An 18,890-nucleotide genomic window follows, 5' to 3' on the forward strand; every position below is an offset into this window, starting at 1 on the left:
GTGTGCTGAGCGGGGTGCGATCCACGAGAGACAAGGGGAGGGGCGATTGCAGGTGCAGATGGGGGGGGGGGGGAGGACGGAGCAGAGGTGTGTGCTCTGGAGGTTGAGGGTTTCCAACAGGAAGTGAACCCCGAAGGAGAATTCCCTTCGGCCCTGAAGGAAATCTCCCCTGCGCGTCGGAAAGACGAGAGAAAAGAAAGGAGAAGTCTTCGCGCAGCGAAAGGTTCAACAGTAGACAAAAGTTCACTTTTAAAAACACAATTGCATGTATTAATATTAAAATGACCAACGTTTGCTAGAGGGGAAGGTTAACAAAAAAGTCCTCTAAACATTACCGACATTAAATGCATTTTCCCCCAGATTGGTTCTGTACACTATGCAGCATTTCATGCATTTACACCAGGAATAACACTTCAAAAGTACTCCTAAATATCCCCATTTTTTATTTCACTCCTTACGCTATTTAAAAAGTTATTACAGCCAATATTTTATAACAATGATTTAAATGCAAACTTACGCATTAACTTGAGCAGCTATGTTTTCCCACGCTAACTGTCTCTGTTTTGCAGATGCAGCGGTGTTGCTTTTCTTCCGGAATATGTGCTCATATTCACTGTAACTCTGCAGCAGCACGTCAAGTTCAGCTGGCGAAAAATACGCAGACCTCTTTTTTTCACGGTTGCCATGGTGACTCGTGATATCTGCGCTCCATTGATAATGGCTTCTTATAGACGCGGTGCGCACGCTCACCTCCGAATCAGTCCACTCAGAGTTGATTGATCTAACTCAGATCAGCTGCTCTGAAACTGAAAACTCAGAGTTGTTAATCTCTCGATTGACCAACTCAGAGTTCAGGTTTGACCTCAGAGTTGGTTGAACCTCCTTTGTGAAACAGGCCCCTGCAGTGAAGGCAGCCATGTTGGAGCCTCACACATGTTCTCATTAGGATCAAATGAACCAGTGTGTTTGAGACTGAAAAAAAGACTGAAGAACAAAGAAATATGAAGATTCATTCAGGATCAAATCCAGACTTTATTCATGTCTTCAGACAAAAAAACTGCAGACATTTTAGAGACACAATTGAGGTTTTTCAACACTTTTCTGACCAAAAGATGCAGTTCTGGATACAGCCAGAAGGTGTCGCCCTTCTCATTTCTAATACAAGTTCAAACTACAGACCTGACTGATTTGGTTTGGTTTTTGTTCTTTTAGCCATCATGTATGAAGACATCAGACCTAGAATTACAGAAAAAACATCAAAAATATTTCACGAACTTATTTTAATAAACTGTAAATGTATAATTTCTGTCTATTGGAAGTCATTTGAAGTGAAGCTGTGAAAGTGACCACATTTGTTCAACAACCTCATAGCAACAAGAAACAAAGCAGATTTCTCTCCAAAGAAGTTTTTTTCCTCCGTTTTCCATCCAAACAAAGACAAACAGATGTTCTGTTTGGCAGAAATGTGTTTCCACCCAGAGGAACCTGCAGCAGCTGCTGATCCATCAGAAGATTCTGGACCTGCAGAGACTTCCCACACAGCTGCCTCTGCCTCCAAAGAAGCTGCTGATCTGCATGGAGAGAGAGCTCCAGGTCTCTGCAACCAAAGCAAAGAAGCAACCAGAGAACAGAAGCACAGAGCTGAAGCAAACATCCCAGAACGTTTGCTTTGGGAGTCCCACCTTCAGTTTGATCCGCTTCAAGACAAAGTCCCACATGAAAGAGATCAAAGTGAGCTAACCAAGCGCTTCATCCAAGAGAAGCAGCTCCAAAGCACAAAGACTCTGTCTGGTTGCAGGAACTCTGGGAAAGAAGGAGCAGGAGGAACATGTCCAGAAGGACAAAGACTCCTCCATCCCTCCCTCCCACCTCCTGACTGACTGACACCACAGAGGGAGGCAACAGTCCCATGGAGACCAGCTCTGATGGAGAACCACAAGAACCTGGAAGCAGAACGGCAGCAGTGAACGGCAGCAAGAACAGTCCTCCCTTTTGGGGGAGATCTCCTCACTCAGAGAGACCCTCAAGAAGAAGGAGGAGGAGGAGAAAATGATGCTTTCAAAGACCTTGATGGACACATTCAATCAGATCAAAGAGGAGATTGAAAACCTGCAGAAATCTGGGATGCAGAGATTCCTTCAGTTTTTCCAAAGATCTGAAAGGCAGAATTGATCCAAACTGGATTGATTTTGGTTCTTTGAGTTTTTCTACATTTGACACAAACCAAAGTGGGAGGACTCATCTTTATGAAGTCCATCATAATCAGAATCCATCAGAATTTTTGATGGTTTTATAATCTTCATACGCTGTCATTAAAATCTCAGACTCCGTCTCACTGAAGTGTAGCTTTCTCTAGTTTTTCCACCACGCATTTCCATGGTGACTCCAGAAATCGGCGATCCATTGAGAATGTCTTTATGTACATGACTTGCACGTGCATTAACCCAGGATTACCAAGTCTAGCGTTATTACACCAAATCATATCCGGTCTTTTGAAACCGACATACCCAGTGTAGGGCTGGGCGATATGGCCTAAAAATAAATTCGATTTTTTAATTCGATTTCTGATTATTTCCCGATTCCCCCCCCACCCCCACCCCCCACCCTACTTAAGGAAAGCAATAAGTACAAACGGCAGACAAGTTCAAGCAAATGTTGCTTTTATTTAATCAAACCCAAGACAAATGTAACCCCCATTTCTGGGATGAATAATAAATAAATGAACACGCTCTTGGAATCAAAGTTAAGTATGAGATTTTTCTTCTTTTTCTTTTTGGACTTGTGTTTAAATAATTTTAACCTGTTTTATATAATTTTTTGTCTTGTTTTTGTCTAATTTCGTTATTCTAAACTTGTTTTCACTTGTCCAAAATATAAAGGTTACTTCCTTACTCAAAGTCCCACTAAAAGGACACAAACATTTACCTTGACAGTAGCACCATTTTCTAAAGGATTAACAATACAGCTCACATCTGGGCTCTAAGGTTTAAATTAAATTCAGAAACCTCGTCTTTTCCACGGAGAAGATGATGAAGCAGCAGGAGTCACGGTCAACCCCCCCTCCCCCCTCGCGGCCGCCTCCTCAGAAAACAAAATCCTACGGCGGCCGCATCGCAAATGAATCTACCGGTACAATTAATAATTACAACGCAGTATTCTTTATTAACAAATAACAGTAACAACTAACTAACTAACTAACTAATGAACTAACTATACAGGCGTTGTAGCATGAGTATATGTGTGTGTGTGTCAGGGCGCGTGCGTGTTTAAGAGGACTGGGCGCGTGCTACGCGAGCGACCGTGAGAGCCTTTGACTCCGATGGGCTTTAGGCAGCGTGGGGGGGGGGGGGGTCTCTTCCTCCAGGTCTGTGGCAGTAAACCCAGACCAGTTCCAAACAACAGATGATTTTATTCCTTTCTTGGGAACAAACTTCCCACTGTCACCGGTAGCCATGCTGTCGCTAGCTGCTTCGTGTGTCGATTGTCGCCACGTGAAACTAACGCTACGGAAGCTCTGGGGAGCCAAAACTGCGCCACATAAAAACTCGATTTAGTTATTTTTGAAATCGCCCGTAACAAAAAATTCGAATTAATTCATTTGATCGATTTATCCCCCAGGCCTAACCCAGAGTAAGCAAGTTCAGGGGGATTTCAGCGAGAGTTCAGGGTTAAAGTCAGGCTAGTTTAAACAAGCTTCCTGGAATACCCCCCTGGTTATTTTGGTGGAGTTTTAACCAACGAATGTGGTGTTTTTTATGAAAAGAGTTCTGGATCTTCCCTCAACGTTGGAGTCTGGTCCTGCATTTGGGTCATCCTGATATACTGTAACAAAGCCTCTTCTCTGCGCTGCAGAATCAGCTGATTCAAGGTGATTACGTAATCACGTCCCTACTGTGCAGCGCTGCATCTCAGTGTGAGGCTGCTTTCTCCACAAAAGAATCCACTGGAATTGTGTCAACTCTTGAATAGTTTCTGGAATAAAAAGAATGTAAACAAGAAGATAAAGAGATAAAGCCCCTGTGTCAAAGCACATGTGTTTTTTCAGAACGTATGTCAGTAAGCTTTAGACTTTATTTTGGTTAGAAAACTTAAAATCCAAGATTATTCTGCATTCAGAGCAATACATCATTGCTCCCAAGTGCATTTTTACCACACACTGCTGTATTTATAAAGATTACGAGTCAGCCATCTTAGACATTGCAAATAAAAAAGGAGAGAAAATGAACAGGACTACCAGCACTGTAAAACACAATGATCATATCAATAGGCTGAAAGATCATATTTCACCTCAATAATAAAGTAATTACAGAAACATATAAGCAACCTTTCTCCTATTGGCTTCATCATGCGCTTGTGGTTAGCTTATTAAAAAAACTGAAAAACAATCTTCAACTCACCAGGATATCTCTTTAAACACAACTCTGAAAATCTTTACAATACTCCTTCAGTGTCGATTTGTGCCAAGTTACTATTTCTGTATGTGTTCCAGAAGCACACTGATGTCCTCTCATCTCACCGTGTCGTCACAGATGGAAAAAAACCTTGAGAAATATGGAGTGATATTTCTGCCATCACGTTGCACACAAAACTTTCTAAGTTGCAAGAGAAAATATTAAATATTTGCTTTTTAATAATTTTTTATTCTGCTTTACCTTTTTTGCTTTAACTTTTTTTTTTTTTTTTGCATTTGCAAAATGCATGTTTTTGCATGCGTTGTGTCAAATCTTGCTTTTGTCTTATCTTTGATTTTGCTGACGACTTTGACCGCGACTTAGCGTGATATGACTGCCAGTGCCGAAAAAGTTTTCCTTTCTTTTTAAATCAATTTTCTAATTTTATCTTTGCTTTTGAAGAAAATTTTGCGTTGATTATTTCTATGATGTATTGTGATTTGAATGCATTTTTCTGTTTTGTGAAGCACCTTGAATTACTTTGTGTACGAATTCTGCTATACAAATAAACTTGCCTTGCCTTGCCTAAAATTAAAGATGTATAAAAAAACATTTCAACCATAATGAAGACATTCAAGAATTAGCTCTAATGACTCAAAACAAACAACTCATTTCTATTTGCAGGTACATCTAAAACAATTCATTTTATGAAAAGGTTGTACATATTTTGTCAGCAGTAAAACTCTTCGTCTAATATCATTACACAAAGATTCAAATGTATTGATCCATTACTTTTTTTTGCTTTTTATATAGAGAAAATGAAAACCTAAAACAAAACTAATAGAAAGTAAAAGTATCATATTATAACAATAAATTAGTAGAAAACTTCATTTCTACACATTAAAAACTCACTTGTGCCTCCCTCTAATGAAGTTACTTCATCAATATGGTATGGAGGCCATCAGATTTTTCCCTCCTGTAAAATAAAGTCTTTGACTGTGGTGCAAAGGTTGAGGTGTCGACCTCTTATCAGAAAAGTTTAGAATTTAGAGTTTACATTAACTCCTTTATTACATCGTTTGTGAAGAGAAAGTCTTGTGAGTTCTCATGTGTGTCTGAAGACTAGATCTGCAACTAAAACTTGAATCACATTCTTTACAAGAAAAAGGCTTTTCTCCTGTGTGAGTTCTCATGTGTGTTTTGAGATTATATATTCGACTAAAACTTTTTTTACATTCTTTACAAGAAAAAGGCTTTTCTCCTGTGTGAGTTCTCATGTGTGTTTTGAGAGTAGATATTTGATTAAAACTTTTTTTACATTCTTTACAAGAAAAAGGCTTTTCTCCTGTGTGAGTTCTCATGTGTGTTTTGAGAGTAGCTATTTGCTGAAAACTTTTTTTACATTCTTTACAAAAAAAAGGCTTTTCTCCTGTGTGAGTTCTCATGTGTGTTTTGAGATGATATATTCGACTAAAACTTTTTTTACATTCTTTACAAGAAAAAGGCTTTTCTCCTGTGTGAGTTCTCATGTGTGTTTTGAGAGTAGATATTTGATTAAAACTTTTTTTACATTCTTTACAAAAAAAAGGCTTTTCTCCTGTGTGAGTCATCATGTGTCTTTTGAGACTAGCCCCATGACGAAAACTTGTATCACATTCTTTACAAGAAAAAGGCATTTCTCCTGTATGAGTTCTCATGTGTGTTTTGAGACTAGATCTGTGACTAAAACTTTTCTCACATTCTTTACAAGAAAATCTCTCATCTTCTGCATGGATTCTTGCGTGAATTCTGAACAGAGATATGTTACAAAAGCTTTTACCACATTCTTTACAGATATAACATCTTTCATCAGACCCAGTTTCCATATGGTCAGATGGGTTAGTAATTATTCCTGAGTTTTTACCAGACTTGATAGAGGAAAGTTTCTCTTCTTTTTGAGATTTTTTGTATTTCTTACCAAGATTTGTCTTCTTGGGATTTTTTCTAACATCAGAGTCACACGGACCTGCTGACATGTGAGAGCTGTCCACACTTTGGACATGACTTCTGTCTCTTTTCTTCCTCTGATCTCTGTTCTGTTGGTCTGTCTCTTCATCTGTAATTGATGTTGATTCTTCATGTTGGTTTCCTTCTTCATCCTGACTATCAGTTACATTAAAGCTCTGCTGATTGTTTAGATCTGCTTCACTGTTCTCATTTTCCTCATAAGTAGGAATCTCCATCAAGGTATCAGTCTCCTGCTTCAGATCAAGCTGATCTTCATCCTGAATGATGCAGATTTCCCCTGATTCCTCTTTAATCTGTGGAGGTTCCGGTTCTTGCTGTTCCACTCTGAAGTTCCTCTGCTGGATGCAGAGATCTTCCTCTTCAGTCATCAAACGCTGGGGGAGGCCTGCAGAAACACAAGTAGAGGCCTTTTTTATTTGTTATAGTGACTGTATGCTAGGGTTGTAACGGTACACGTAGTTGGACCGAACCGTTTCGGTACAGCACTTTCGGATCGGTTCACGTTCGTACCGTTTTGGTTTTTCGGTTTGTTTATTTTTTACCTGCAAATGTATTAACTTTGCGTTGAGGCGGAACTACTGTTACTCGCGGTATTCCGCCGAGACTCTCACCGGTTTCTGCAATTGCGTGCCTGTAGGAAGGGGGGGGTGGGGGCAGAACGTGTCGCGCGCAGCGTAAGACTGTGTGTGAGCGCCCGTTCAGTTTGTGTAGCTCAGTTATGGAGAACAGCAATAAGTCCACAGGGGGAGGTGAACCCTGAAGGAAGATCCGCCTTCCATGGTCAGAAACATCTTTGCACTTCAGCTTCAACAGCTATCAGGTGATGGAGGTGACAGTGCGCATGTCCACAGGATCAGCATGGGTAATGCTTAGCCTACGCTCTCCTGTGGGGAATGCTGTTGTGTTGACATCGTTACACAAAGATAGTGTATGCCACAGAATAGATCTGTTAATGCTCTTAAAACGGCATGACCCGATTGAAAAAATCGGGTATACAAGAAAATAAAGGTGCAAGTTAATTTTTCAGGCCAGTGTTAATTATCCAAATTTTTTTGTTCCTGGCAGCTAATAGTTGTTTCTTATTTTATTAAGCAGATCACCTACAGAGGTCAATTTTATTTATTGTTATATAAAACCAATAAATACATTTTGCAAGTAATTATTTTCTGGCTTTTTGTACATAAAAAATACAGAAAATAGATAGATTAAAGCTTTATTAATCTCCCAAGGGAGAAATTCAGGTGTCTGACAGCAAAACACAAACAATAAATATCAATAACTTACTAGCTCATAAAATAGCAGTTCATATCAGGCAGATTTGTTAAACAGCCGTACTGAACCAAAACGTATCGAACCGAGCCCTATGAAACTCTGAACCGAACCGAAATTAGTTTTTAGCGTATCGTTACACCCCCACTGTATGTATTGTAAAACTATGATTAGCAACAAGATATTAAGAAAAAATGTTTCACAGCAAGAATGGTAATTCTGTCTATTTAGAATGACTGAGTAACAGCTGCCTATTTTTCTATATAGGTCTATTGGAGTTTGGTGACAGCAGCTATTTGGAACAGGAAGTAGCTGCTGTCGTACATCAAACAAGTAATGTATGTTGTGCAAAATGTTAAAGTTTTATTGAAAGGAAGTGGCAGCATTTATATAGGTGGGCAGTAACACCACTGAGTGAATGGACCCCTGATGACCCCACTGGGGGAGAAAGGTCATTGTGAGAAGAAATGATCATTTTCTTTCCAAGTCTAAAAATCCAAAGAGACTATCGGTACAATAAACGCCTGGAAGAGCAATTCTCGGTCAACAATGTCACCTCTGTTTGGAGAGGGCTTAGGCAAATCACCAACTAGCCCAGAGCCCAACATGCTGCTGACGACCTTCAACTGGCTGAGAGGCTTAACACCTTTTATGCCAGATTTGAAGTCCCACCCCCTCCCCCCTCACTGAACAGGTTTCCTCAGCAACTTTGGAGCCACATTCCTCCCCCACTATCACTGAGGACAGTATGGCTATGTTCACACTGCAGGCTGAAATGACCCAATTCCAATTTTTTTGCCCCTTTGCGACCCAATTCCGATCTTTTCATGACAGTCTGAACGACACAGATCCGATCTTTTCAAATGGGACCCGGGCCACTTGGGTATGGTGTCCTGATTCCAATCAATTGCGACCGCAGGCTGACCGGCCAGGCCACCTAATTCCGAATCATATGTAATCGACACGCAACAACGGGCCGTGCGCACAGACACACGTGCGCACCGGCTCCAATGCCTTCTTAAAATGAGAAGATTGCTGCTCCTTTGTGAAAATAAATGTAATAATGCAAAAGAGCTCCGCTGTTGACAACACTGCTCTTGAAAAAAACTGCTGTTGACATCTACGTTAGCAACTTCCGCAAACAACGAGTGACGTCGTTCACCGTTGAGTATTCTTCTGCGCATGCGGGTCTCGTTTGGATCTTGTCACAGTCACACTGGAGATCACAAAAATTCGGATTTACTAGGAAATGTGAACGGTCTTGCAAAAAAATCGGATTTTTTCAAAAAATCCGAATTGACTATTAAGCCCTGCAGTGTGAACGTAGCCTATGACTCCCCCGGACCACCTCTTCCCCACCACTGTCCTCTCAGTGACAGAAGAGGAGGTGCTCAAGCTTTTCCGGAAGCAAAACTTACGGAAGGCTCCTGGCCCGGATGGCATCTCCCCTGCCACCTTGAAACACTGTGCAGGCGAACTGGCAGCAGTCTTCACAGACATCGTCAACACCTCCCTGGAGTCCTGCCACCTCCTGGCCTGCTTCAAACTGTCCACCATTGTCCCTGTCCCCAAAAAGCCCTGCATAACTGGCCTCAATGACTACAGGCCTGTGGTACTTACGTCTGTAGTCATCAAGTCATTCGAGCGTCTGGTCCTCTCCCACCTCAAATCCCTCACCTACCCCCTCCTGGACCCACTGCGGTTCGCCTATAGAGCCAACAGGTCTGTAGACGACGCTATCAACCTGGCCCTCCACTTCATCCTGCAGCACCTGGACTCCCCGGGAACCTATGCTAGGATCCTGTTCGTGGACTTCAGCTCTGCGTTCAACACCATCCTCCCCTCTCTGCTCCAGGAAAAGCTCCTCCAGCTCAACGTGCCTGACTGCACCTGCAGGTGGATCACTGACTTCCTAACGGACCGGAGGCAGTGTGTGCCCACCCAATTCATCAGCATAGGAACTCCACAGGGCTGTGTACTTTCCCCTCTGCTCTTCTCCCTGTACACCAACTGCTGCACCTCCAGCCATGACTCTGTTAAACTGATCATGTTTGCAGATGACACCACCCTCATCGGACTCATCTCTAATGATGATGAGTCTGCCTATAGGAGGGAGTTGGACCGGCTGGTGTCGTGGTGCAGCATCAATAACCTGGAGCTGAACACCCAGAAGACAGTGGAGATGATAGTGGACTTCAGGAAAGTCACAGCCCCCTCATCCCCTCTCACCGTGACAGACTCTACCATCACCGTTGTGGACTCTGTCCGTTTCCTCGGTTCCACCATCACTCAGGACCTTAAGTGGGAGCCTTCCATCAGCTCTCTGCTCAAAAAGGCCCAGCAGAGGATGTACTTCCTGCGGCAGTTGAAGAAGTCCCGGCTGCCGGCCCAGATGATGGTGCAGTTCTACACGGCCATCATTTAGTCCATCCTCACCTCCTCCATCACTGTGTGGTACGCTGGAGCCACAGCCAGGGACATAAGCAGACTGCAGCGTATTGCAGAGAAAGTGATCGGCTGCAGCCTCCCATCTGTCCAGGAACTATATGTCTCCAGATACCAGGGACGTGCAGGCCGGATAGCTGCCGACCCTTCTTACCCTGGACATGACCTACTGGAACTCCTCCCTTCAGGCAGGAGGCTAAGGTCCATCAGGACCAGAACCTCAAGACACAAGAACAGTTTCTTTCCCTCTGCAGTCAGACTCTTCAACACCCTTTAACTTCTCCCCCCCTTAAACTTCACTTCAATGTCCAGTCAGTCACCAGCCCACTACCTGCACCTTGATCATCCTCAGTTTGCACTGTTTTTGGCACTGTTTGCACTACTTACTCTATTTATTTATTGTTCTGACCATTGTGTAATTTTTTTTTATTAATTTTTGTTGCTTACTGTTCTTCTGTTTTATTTTGCACACTTGCACCAAAGCAAATTCCTATTCTGGGAAACTTCACCGAATATGGCAATAAACACTTCTTGATTCTTGAATCTTGAATCTTGAATTAATCACACAAAAAAATCATCTCATGACAGCTGTAATAAAACTGTCATAATACTTTTTTTACATTTTGAAAGCCACATTTTATAAATGATTGTCTTAACAGCCAGAAAAACAGAAATAAAAAGTATTTTGTTAAACAGTGAAGTGGACTTTGTGGCTCTTGTTGGGTTTTGGTCTGGAAGAAACTGGATCAGATGGTTCTTTTAGTGTTAAAGGTTCCAGACTCTTGATCTTCACTGAAGCTATGAGTATGAAATGTCATTCCACAGACAAACCATCAACAAAATGATCCTGATGCTGCTGAGGTTCTTATGGAAGTGAAGCAAATCTCAGCAGAGATGCAGTTTTTCTAAACTGAAATCACTGACATTAAACAGCCTGAACATTCATGGAGCTGAACTGGACACAGAAAAACCTCCCTGTTGTGTTTCCACCCACCAATGAGGAGCAGTTTGATGAAGATGAAGCTGCACTGGAGGAAGAATCAGTCCAGAAAAAGATGGAGAACAATTCTGACACTAAGCAGTTTTTCACTGATGTGTTCAGGTTTGAATCTTTTCTGTCTGCAGATCCATGAGCAGGACCCTGTCTTTGGGTTTTAGCTTGAAATGTAGTTTTGGAAATAGAATCTGTCTGAATGTCTGGAATTGGAGACATGGAGACATCAAAGAGGTTTAGATGGATTTTGGGTTTGAGAGAGAAATCTGCTGAAAAGAACTGAACTACAAACTTAGAACCACAGACGACAAAACAGATTGTACTTTTTTTATCTGCTAACAATTTTCTCTTTGATCTGTTAAGGTTTCCTGTTTGTCGTTAGCTGGAGGGACTAACTAAGATCATCTGATTTGAATAATTTTGTCGGCTGCACTGACCAACAATGTCTTCTGTCTTTTCAACTGGAAGGGACAGAAGAGACTCTTCCAGGACACGCTGTTGATGGACTGCATGTTTGGAGAGCTTGAAGCTCAAGATAGAACCGTTGTTGAAGTGAACATACCAATAGTGTGGAGATGAAAATCAGAGTCACACTGACCTGCTGACATGTGAGAGCTGTCCACACTTTGGACATGACTTCTGTCCCTCCTCTTCCTCTGATCTCTGTTATGTGGGTCTGTCTCTTCATCTGTAGTTGATGTTGATTCTTCATTTTGGTTTTCTTCTTCATCCTGACTATCAGTTACATTAAAGCTCTGCAGTTCTTCTTTAATCTGTGGAGGTTCTGGTTCCTCCTGTTCCACTCTGAAATTCCTCTGCTGGTTGCAGAGATCTTCCTCTTCAGTCATCCAATGCTGGGGGAGGCCTGCAGGGACAAAAACACAACAAGGAGCCTTTTATATGTCTCCTTTTGGGTTTTTTCAAGCATCAATAAACTCTGTGATCATTGGAGAAAATGCCTGAGGAGTCTGGAGGACCAGAAGAGACTAATGGAAATAAATATATATGCAGAGGTGGGTAGTGACAAGTTACATTTACTTAAGTAACTTTTTGGTGAATTGTACTTGTGAGAGTAAGACAAGGCAATTTATTTGTAGCACAATTAGTACACAAAGTAAAACAGGAAAATGATTGGTTTATCCCCCGGGGGGTAAGTTAGTGTAGAACCACCACTGAGTGACAGACGGGTCCCCAAAAAGAAAAGCATGAAGCTCAAAGTTTCTCTGATGAAGGAGACTTACCTACGTGGTGTAGCTGCAGCTGTGGTTTCCAGATGACATCCAGCAGTCTGCGCTGACGACAGAGCTCCTCCTCGTACTGGACGATGGTTCCTTCACAGAGTCTGCAGATTTCTTCAGCAGCAGCAGCTAGTCGCTCGCTGATCAACTCTCTCAGAGACTGAAGGGAAGACATGGTTCCTGCTCCGATCTTCAGCTCCAACTCCCACAAACACCGCCGTCCTCTTCACTGCAGCTCCGATCGATCATCTGCTAGTCTCACAATCACAGCAATCCACGTTGTCTTTTGTTGGCCTCCTGTCCGGCCTTCACAGATTCTGATGGTTCAGGACGTCCAAAAATGAAATGAGCAGAAATGAAAAGACACACAAGAGTCTGCATAGATTGTCCAACCTTTTCCAAAAGGGGAGAGGTGGAGAAACACGACCTGTTAGGCTCTGTGGCTGTCCTCTCTCTGTCCTCAAGGCTAAAATGATTTTTATCATTCAGTAAGGGAAGATGAAAACATACTAGATAAAACTGTTCATAGGTGAGTTATAGTTTGTAAAATGAAACTAGGCCAGACTTAGCGGAAATGCACCAGACAAATGCGACTTACTGAGCCTCAGTTGTGAGCCTAAGACATTGTATTTCTATATTTAATTTTATTTTTTTATTCATTTATTTATTTGTGTATTTCTTTATTTGCTTTCTGTCTAGCCTCTACCAGCTGCAATTCAATTAACTGTTTATTGACTTCTTCCTATTTATTGTCTTTTTGACATTAAACATTTAATCCATAATTGTTTCTCTCTTTCAGGTGCATTTGTTATAGTTTGGGTCTGTTAGTGTGAATTTGTTGGTTTGAATCATATCATCATACCAACTCCTAGTCTGAGGAAACATTAGTTGTTTAGTTAACACTGTGCAGACACCGTATCCTCTGTTTTTATTGAATGACACCAGCATGCACAGACATCTAAGTGGCTTTCTTTCCTGATTTCAAAAGCTACGTCAAGCCACTGGAAATAGAAGTCTGTCTCAGGCAAGGACTGGGTAACGCCTCTACACCATTTGCAGCTAATTCCAAACAAAGCACTCTGACTGCATCTCCCTGGGAAACTCAAGGCTGCAGACCTGCAGCTGTGAGGAGAGGCTGAATCTCTAGGATGTGGGTCCAAACAGTATCACTGATTAGAATTTATCTACAGCACCGTCAGTGGACAGAATGAATGTAAGCATTGTCTGTTCAAACCTCAAAATCTTCTTCCCTTTTTTATTTTATTTATTTATATTAAGTCTTATTATATCTATTTGTGTGTTTGGAAAAGCTGGATTGAACTAACAACATTTCTATGCAGTGTGATTCCAGAAAAAGTTTACTAACAAACATCCATCTATAGAAATTACATCACCTGTTGTTTTATTAAAGATTTAGGAGCCCCTAATACTGCAACCTTCCGTTTATCCAAAATAGTTTTTATTTTTTATTTAGTATATATGTGTGTGCTGTACGTCCATCATCCTGTTGGATAAGCAGTCCCCAGACCAACCTGCTTTGTCACAGTGTATCTTAGGTGCATCTTAGGATTCTGGTTCCGGGTCACACAGCAGGACGCGTGGCGTGCCTCTCTGCCAATACAACTATCTTTAAATTACTTAAAAAGTTGATTTTCTCCAAAAAACAGAGCTGACCATGCCCCCGAAGAAAACCCAGGAATACGAGACCTAAAACAGACTCTTGATGATAATCAAGCCACGCTGAAATCCTTTATGGACCAATGATGGAAGAGTTCCGAAGATTTCGGGCTCAAAACGAGCATCTAAGATAACCGGGTCGAGATTCTGGAGAAAAGACTGGACGATGTGGAACAGCAGGTAAGGATGAATAATGTCATTCTCACTGGAGTACAGATCAAACCTCGAACAAAGCTGACAGCAGGAGCTAAAACAAATGATTAATCACTTATTGAAAATTGTTAAATTGATTGACTTTTAATGATATTACTTCACTTTCTCCAAAACTTGATAAAATGATTCAAAAATCTTTCCTAATGTAGCATAATTTTGCACATGTTTTTAACTTTTGATACTTGATGAAATTTTGCTATGAAAATTCCTGAAACAATGTTGTCTGCTTTACTGATATAGTATTATGTTATAATCATATGAATGACTTTTATAAGTAACATAATCTGCATATATCTCAGATACTGCATTTGCCATGTTGATTTCTAAAATAGTTATTTTTGCATAATACTTAAGTAATTCATCTTTGTCATGTGCTTTATCGATATCTTATGATTTTTAATTCTGTCTGATAAAAGATGGGAACCGGATATTGATAAATCATGTAATAAAATGGTTATAGTATAACGGGGTGGGATTATATAAGTTCACTTCCTTCCACTCCCTTTCAAGCAATATTTATTAGTATGTCTAATTATCCTAAGTTTGATCAGTTACTGTATGAATGTATAACTGATGTTTATATTGCTGTTGTGTATTATTTCTACTTAATTGCTTGAAATAAACCATTTCAAATCAAATCAAATCAAAAAATCAAATCATCTCATCCTCCTGTTTGTTCTGACCCCCCCAGAGGGAAGACGTTGTCTTTCTTCACTGCTCTGTCCTGTCAGACGTCATCAGATCCTCCTTGCTGTGTTTCATTTGCTTCTGCATACGCTGTTCCCCAATGACCTCTGACCTCCTGCTGTCCCCAGAGCCCCTGCTGCTCTTTATCTCCCTTTAGCCATGTCACCAACACAACTCCAACTAAACACACACAACTCCAACTAAACACAAACACAATTCACACACACAACTACAAATGGTTTGTTAAAATGCAGACAAAGCAAAGAATTATACAGTCCATAACTTTTAAGACAATCAAAACCTTTACACAAAAGCACAAAGTACACAACAAAGTGTAGAAAGTGAGTTTTACTGCCATAAACTTCTGGAATTTCTGGATGAGAAACAGACGTACAGGACACAACGCAGCTACACAAACCGTGAGACGTGATGAGCTGCAGCCCTTAAAGTTAGGATTATGACGGGAGAGGATCCACTATTTTTTGTTTTTTTGTTTGTTTTGTTTTTTTAAATGTATTAGTATACTTTTCCTGAATGTTTGTCTTATTTCATAAATAATTTATTTCTTTTTTTTTTCTTTTATTAAAAAGATCATGAAGGAATTAAACTTTATTCATGTAGAGGTTTACATCTCCTTGAAGGTGCCAAAGGACTTCACAATCAAAACATGATCTAAAATGGGAACAAAGGTTTTAAACCAAAGACTCTAGAATATTCTCTTTTAGAATATAATTTTCAATCCAAATGTTTTCATCTACATTCAATGTTATATCATTCTCACTCCACACATCTGCTCCTGGTCCGGCCCTTCTATCCAATTATAGAACCTAATGCCCCCCCCCCCCCTCCCCCAGTTAAAATTATTGCCCAGTGAGTATGTAGTTCTATTATATTATTATATTATTATTATTATATTATATATATATTTAGTATGTAAGTAGCATTAACCCTCATGTCCCCCCCCCCATTTTTTTCTGTCTTTCTGTCACACACACACACACACACACACACACACACACCTGCACCTTCCTCTCTGTGTTAAACCTCAATCCTCATTTACAGAATAATATTACAAATATTTCTATTCTGATTTAGAATTCCTCAACAACATTGGACAACAACAACCATTCTGTACTTGGGGGGTCCTCACCTTCCCGGGACAACAAACCCAGTGAACCAGCCTCCCGTCAGAGAACTGTTGGAGTTTCCAAACTCTAGGACACTTCATCAATTTTTCTTTTTTTCTCTTATTCTGTAAACCTTATTGTCACTTTTCTTAAATAATATAATTTTCCCAAATGTACAATTCTACAATTTACTGAGTTACTCACTTTGTGGACATCAGACTCTTGATTTGGCTACGCCCAATGCAGAATTTGATTGACAGGTTTCTGCTTACCTTTGTAGGGTTCACCCGTGTCGTCAGTCCACTCGTGAGAAACCCTTCATCCAGGCCAAATTCCTCAGGAAAAACCGTCCTCAACCCCCCGTCTGTGTCTCCAAGTTGTTGGCCTCCTGTCCGGCCTTCACAGATTCAGATGGTTCAGGACGTCCAAAAATGAAATGTGCAGAAATGAAAAGACACACTAGAGTCAAAAGGGGAGAGGTGGAGAAACACGACCTGTTAGGCTCTGTGGCTGTCCTCTCTCTCTGTCCTCAAGGCTAAAAGGCTTTTTTATTATTCAGTAAGGGAAGATGTAAACATACTAGATACGTCATTAGAATGGTGTGTTTGTGTCTAGTCTGCATTGCAGGTGTTGTGGCTCCATAAACACTCCAGTACAGAAAGAAAACAGAGACCAAAGTCAAAAACAGGCCTACTGGTGACCTTGGTACCTATTCAAGCAGATTTTTGCAATACAATATACATGCATATATAGAATCCATTAAATGCAGAATACCAAGAACAGAGAAAATATAACAGAACCTCTGTTCACCTCCACAAAATCAATGTATTTATTTTAAAAAGCACAAAAGCACGTCTCTGTTTCTGTGGTGGGGGTCAGGTGCATGGGGGGGGGGGGGGGGGGGGGGGTGTTGCTCCTGGATCTTTGTCAGACTGGGGGGCTCTTGGATGCCTGGATCGATCGGGTTGCTCCTATGTCTGCCCTTAGCTCTGGGGTCTGGGGGGCCTCCTGCCTCTGCTGCAGCGTTCAGTGTGATCAAGGTTCACTCTGAGAGACTCACATTCATTCAACACACCTGATTGTTCACCTCCACACTAAGACAGACATGGGTGTTGGTGTTTTCTCTTTTCTACCCCCCCCCCCTTCATGAATATTGGTAATGTGAATATTGTGTGTTCCTGTCTGAGTGCAGAAATCCTGGGAGATAAATCTTTAAACATTGATGTATGATTATACTTCTAACCTGCAAATAGTTGTGTTCTGATTATTTTATGTAATTTACTGACGAAACTTTTATGTTTTAACTTTGTAATATTGACTGCCCCCCCCACTCTAACCCCTTCTCCCCCATCTCTGACATCCCACTCTGTTTTTTTCTTTCCTCTTTTGTTTCTTTTTTCTGTCCAACAAGGAATGCTTCCAAATATCATTTTCAGAAATAAAGTTTAGCCTCAAATCCAGAAGGGGTTTATTCAAATATACTCTCAGTCTGTCTGAAGATCCATAAACCCCAATTATAACAATAAATCTGTCTGATCTGCTCTCTCAGCTGTTGGAAAAGTTTTTAAAAAATAGAATTCTTTAAATGCATAAAGAAAAGATGATAGAAAATATAATAGAACTCCTGTTCACCTCCACAGAATCATGCAGAAAAGAAATGTACAAAGTGAAAAATCCTTTATAAAATATAAAAACTTTAAATAAAAGATCCTTCACTTGTATGTTCTCAAACTGTGGGGCAATCCTCCTTTTTTAGGGGGGGTTTACGTTTTCTGACTGTGGTCATCTCCAGGCCCGAAGGCTGTAAAAACAAGCTGTCTCAGTTCTTTAAGATGAACTTTCTTTGTTACTTTTTCAAGTTTTTCACTCCTAAAACAGCGCCTGACTGCGCTCCTCACACCACACCCCTCCCTTCCTGCAACGTGCGAGATCTGGTTTCATGCGCGCACACACCCACACACACACACATCTAGGGGCATTCAGAGGAACCATCAGTGTATGAAGCATGTTTTTGGCGTGTAAGAGGAAACACGGGTGGAAAGAATAGACAAACTCCACACAGAAAGGTCACAGCTGGAATTTGAACCTTCTCACTGAGAGCGCTAACCACTGCTCCACCGTGCACAGAGTCTGACCTTCATGAAGGCTTGGTGAGGCTTCTTCTTCTGGGCAAACAGTGAAGCTTTTCCCGCTTAGCGCCCTCTACTGGTTTCAGATTGGAAGCAGATTGAAGTTGTAATGTGAAACAGCTGAAGGTCAAATCTGCTGTGAAGAAGTTTGGTTTAGTCCAGACGTGTTGGACTTCAAACTGTCATTTCCACCAACAACACCACCAAGAGCTTGTTCAGCTGGACCACAACAACACACATGTCTACATGGAAGTGACAGTGTGGCGGCGCTGCTCAGATCATGTCTGACCTTTGACCTCCCACTGAAAGTGGCCTCTGGCCTCTGCCGCCACGGCGACTGAGTGGAGCGGCTCCACGGCTGCTGGTGGTGTTCCAGGTGATGGAGGATGTTTTCCAGGTGTCTGCTCCTGCAGAGGTCTGGATGGATCTGAGCTGATCTGAATGTGCTGACAGGCCTCTGAGGAGAAGAGACTGACAGAGGAACCATGAGCTGAAGGAGGCTAAGGCCGCCTTTACACTGCATGGTTCAAGTGACCCAATTCCGATTTTTTCCTCTCATTTGGCACAGATCGGATATGATCGGTGAATGTGTAAGCAGGACAAAAGCGCATGGATTCTGTTTTTCTCAGATCGGATACAGGCCTCTCTCATATGTGGAAAAAAATCGGAAACGAATCGGATACGTGCATTTGCGTGTGCCATGTAAGCAGACA

General features: G+C 41.4%; 2 protein-coding genes and 1 long non-coding RNA gene across 6 annotated transcripts in view; 1 reads left to right on the plus strand and 2 right to left on the minus strand.

Moving 5' to 3' along the window:
* LOC144986719 (NLR family CARD domain-containing protein 3-like) overlaps window positions 1-18,890 on the plus strand; it is a 674,722-nt gene that overhangs the window by 192,325 nt on the left and 463,507 nt on the right. The window lies entirely within an intron of this gene.
* LOC144987779 (uncharacterized) overlaps window positions 1-18,890 on the minus strand; it is a 149,000-nt gene that overhangs the window by 25,049 nt on the left and 105,061 nt on the right. The gene's annotated exons all lie outside the window — the stretch shown is intronic.
* LOC144988306 (uncharacterized) lies at window positions 1,013-15,730 on the minus strand. Its single transcript, XR_013652169.1, has 4 exons — window positions 12,348-15,730; window positions 11,705-11,971; window positions 1,683-6,783; window positions 1,013-1,571 (listed from the first exon to the last, which is right to left on the minus strand). It is a non-coding gene; the product is annotated as an uncharacterized LOC144988306 (long non-coding RNA).

Source organism: Oryzias latipes, chromosome 2 (assembly GCF_053564925.1).
Source record: "Oryzias latipes strain Hd-rR chromosome 2, Olatipes_Hd-rR_3.1".
Lineage (NCBI taxonomy): Eukaryota > Metazoa > Chordata > Actinopteri > Beloniformes > Adrianichthyidae > Oryzias > Oryzias latipes.